At 54.0% G+C, this 3839-nt stretch overlaps 1 long non-coding RNA gene across 1 annotated transcript; it reads right to left on the bottom strand.

Moving 5' to 3' along the window:
* Positions 1-457: 457 nt before the first annotated feature.
* Positions 458-3448, bottom strand: LOC135180648 (uncharacterized). Its single transcript, XR_010304526.1, has 2 exons — positions 3281-3448; positions 458-1697 (listed from the first exon to the last, which is right to left on the bottom strand). It is a non-coding gene; the product is annotated as an uncharacterized LOC135180648 (long non-coding RNA).
* Between the last annotated feature and the right edge of the window lie 391 nt (positions 3449-3839).

Here is a 3839-nt window from a genome sequence, read left to right as displayed (position 1 = left end):
CTTTGCCCCCTGCCTCTGTCCTGCCTTTGTGACCTCTTGTCCCAGCATCTCTCATCACCTTCCCTTCCCAGACAGACCCTGGTGGGCTTCCCATGTTTAGCTTCAGCCAGCCCCTGGGTGGTCCATAAGCTCCTCCAGGGATTTACCTAACACAAAGAGGCCTGCTCGGTTTAATGTTAAAAAAGAACAGGATTGCACACTCAGATGTGATTTCACCCAAGTTTTCAACGTAGATTCAACCCAACCCATGACAAACTAATTCTCCTACTTCAGTCTCCATGGGTTTTAATCAGCCCTAAATGTGGACCTGCCTGGTTGAGTTTCTGCTCCATCCCTGGCATATTTTTCTTGGGACCTGCTCAGCCAGCCTGCATCTGGCTTATTTTTATCAGGCAGAATTGTATCATCAAGCAGAATTCCAGTGAATTTTCCTAAGTAATTCCTGAAAACAGATGTCTGTGGAATACAGAATAGTTTTCTGTTAGTAGTTTCTACATGAAATACACAAAGGTGTCGGACAGAAACGTGGCTTTGCTGATACAAGGTTATCTGAAACACTATTCCAGTTCAACTGCAGGAGCTAGAAGAACAGCAGGCATTAATAAAGACACAAACCAGAAAGAAGCTGGATTCTGCATTGGAATTCATGAGGTAGAAAGCTACAAAGCTTGACAAAATTGTTTTCTGCCTAATGCCTCATCCCCTGCATTGGCTGGTAAATCATAAGAGTCATTCTGGTTGGAAAAGACCTGCAAGATCCTTGAGTCCACTGCCAGTGACACTAAACCATGTCCCTCAGTACCACATCTGCACAGCTGTTCAGTTCCTGCAGGGACAGAGAATCCACCACTGCCCTGGGAAGCCTGTTCCATGGCTTAACCAATCTTTCAGTGAATAAATAGTTCCTAATGTCCAACCTAAACCTTGGTGTGACCTGAGGCTGTTTCCTCCCACTTGTTTCCTAGGAGAAGAGAAGGCTACTTTCAGAGAGTTGCAGAGAGAAAGGAGGTCTCCCCTCAGCCTCCTTTTCTTCAGGCCAAACAAGCCCAGGTTCCTCAGCCCCTCCTCACAAGATTTGTGCTCTAGACCCTTCTGTTTTCACCAAAACTCCTGCAGCCAGGAGGTGTGAGAGGAATTAGGCAACAGGGAAGGGTGGCATGGAGTGGAGTCAGCACCTGCTTCAATCATGGCTGCTGTGTCAGCCACGTGTCTGGAGTCAAGACTTTGGCCTGGGATGTTCATTCTCCCCATGCTGGTTTCCATTCTGCTGAGAACGAATTACTAAACCATGGAATTCACTGGTTACAGGAGTAAGTTCAGCTCATTTCTTTGCTGCAAATACTCTTCATCTTGGCTACTGGTAAGAGAAATCAGTCTTGAGGCACCTAACAAAGGTTCCAGGAGGCTTGTGCACATCTCGGAGCTCTGTGTAATTCTTCACTGTTTCCTTCTGTGTTGTTTTCATTTAGAGTGATTCCAACAGAGCTGTCTACAGTCAAGAATGATGGAAGCTGCATGCAAGAACACGTAGGATTTCCAGGAAGAACAAATGGAGCAGAGTCACCCCTCCTGTTGGTGTTTGTGCCCTTCTGTTGACCCCCATCAGCTGGCAAAACTTCCATTCACGTTCAGCAGCTGTGAGGGCAGGGGTGTGCTCAGGCTGCACCACAAACCTGCCCTTCATTAAGCATCACACCCTGCAGTGGGAAAGAAGCTGCATTTAATGAAGTCTCCAACATCTACAACCTAGCATTCTCCTTATATACACCTGGTTACTTAGATCCCACATAAGCCAAGAAAAACAAGATTTCACAGAATTGTCAGGGTTGGAAGAGACCTCAAGGATCACCCAGTCCCAACTCCCCTGCCATGGGCAGGGACACCTCACACTAGTTCAGGCTGCTCAGAGCCACGTCCATCTTGGCCTTAACAACCTCCAGAGAATCATAGAATGGTTCAGTTTGGAAAGGACCTCAAAGCTCAGCCAGTTCTGACCTCCTGCCACAGGCAAGGACACCTTCCTCTAGAACAGGTCACTCATGGCCTCATCCAGCCTAGTCCTGACCACCTCCCTGGGCAACCTGGGCCAGTGTCTCACCACCCTCATGCTGAAGAATTTCATCCTCATTTCTAATCTCAATCTCCCCTCCTCTAACTTGGATCCATTCCCCCCAGTCCTATCACTACCTGACACTCTGAAAAGTCCCTCACCAGGGTTCTTGTGAGCCCCCTTCAGATATTGGAAGGCCACAATAAGTCCCCTGTGAGCCTTCTCTCCAAACTGAACAGCCTCAATTCTCTCTGCCTGTCCTCATAAGAGAGCAGCTCCAGCCCTCTGGGCATCCCTCTGATTTCACCGTGAAGAATGGAAAAGACTAACAGTGGAAGTGCCCACAGAACCACAGGAACGTCCAGGTTGGAGAAGACTCTCAGGATCCCCAAGCCCAACCTAGAACCCTACTCTACAAGACTCACCTTAAGCTATAGCCCTAAGCACCACATCCAAACCACCCTTAAACACATCCAGGGTGGGTGACTCCACCAGCTCCCTGGGCAGCTCATTCCAGTCCCTGACCACTCTCTCCAGGAAAAACTTTTTCCTAATGTCCACTCTAAACCTCCCCAGCCTCAGCCTGAGGCCATTCCCCCTTGTTCTGTCTCCAGCTGCCTGTGAGCAGAGCCCAGCAGCAGCCTCTCCACAACGTCCCTTTAGGTAGCTGTAGGCAGCGATGAGCTCTCCTCAGCCTCCTCTTTTTCAAAGCAGACAGCCCCAGCTTTAGCCCCAGGGTGTCCCGAGCCCGGCAGCTCTCCTGCAGCTCGGCCTCTGCCAGCCTGCCGCACTCGCTGTCACCCCTGCAGCCGGCGCTGCCCCGGGCGGCGGCAGCAGAGGAGAGGCTGCCCCGGGCGGCGGCAGCAGAGCAGAGGCTGCCCCGGGCGGCGGCAGCAGAGCAGAGGCTGCCCCGGGCGGCGGCAGCAGAGCAGAGGCTGCCCCGGGCGGCGGCAGCAGAGCAGAGGCTGCCCCGGGCGGCGGCAGCAGAGCAGAGGCTGCCCCGGGCGGCGGCAGCAGAGCAGAGGCTGCCCCGGGCGGCGGCAGCAGAGCAGAGGCTGCCCCGGGCGGCGAGGGCCCCGCGCCGGGTCCCGCTCGCGCCCGCCCCGCCTGGCCCCCCCCCAGCTCCGCCTGGCTCCCTCAGGGCCGGTGGCTCCCTCCGGCAGCTCCCTCCGGCAGCTCGCCGGCCGTCCGCGGGCACCGTGCGCGTAGACGGCCGCGGCTTAACCTCACCGGGAGGCAGGGAAGAGCGCAGCGGCGACAGAGGAGAAGGCGCCCCGCAGGCACCGCTCAGCTCGCCTCGCTGCGATTGCTGCTCTAGGACGCATGCTCCGAAAGCAGCGCAGCCCTCGGGCCTAGGGCGCATGCGGCGGCGCCACCGCGGCACAGGTGTAGGAGGTCAGTTCTGTAACGCAGTAGGCACAGCCTTTCTGTTTTAAAACGTGTTTAAAAGTAGACGTGGATACGTCCCCCCCCTCCCACATCTATATGAAAATAGCAGATGTCTGTCAGAATCACAGAACCAGTGCCCTTTAAACACGTACAAATCACAGCGTCACCGAGCTTTGCAGGTGGGAAGGGACCTCCAGAGAGCGAGCCCAACCTCCCTGCCAAAGCAGGGTCACCCAGGGTCGTTTGCACAGGAATGCATGCAGGTGGGTTTGGAAAGTCTCCAGAGAAGGAGACTCCACATCCTTTCTGGGCAGCCTGCTCCAAGGCTCTGTCACCCTCACTCTAAAGAAGTTTCTCCTCATGTTGAGCTGACACCTTCTCTGTTCCAGTTTGTATCCAT

The sequence above is a fragment of the Pogoniulus pusillus genome, chromosome 13 (assembly GCF_015220805.1).
Source record: "Pogoniulus pusillus isolate bPogPus1 chromosome 13, bPogPus1.pri, whole genome shotgun sequence".
Lineage (NCBI taxonomy): Eukaryota > Metazoa > Chordata > Aves > Piciformes > Lybiidae > Pogoniulus > Pogoniulus pusillus.
This window is presented reverse-complemented; position numbering and strand designations above follow the sequence as displayed.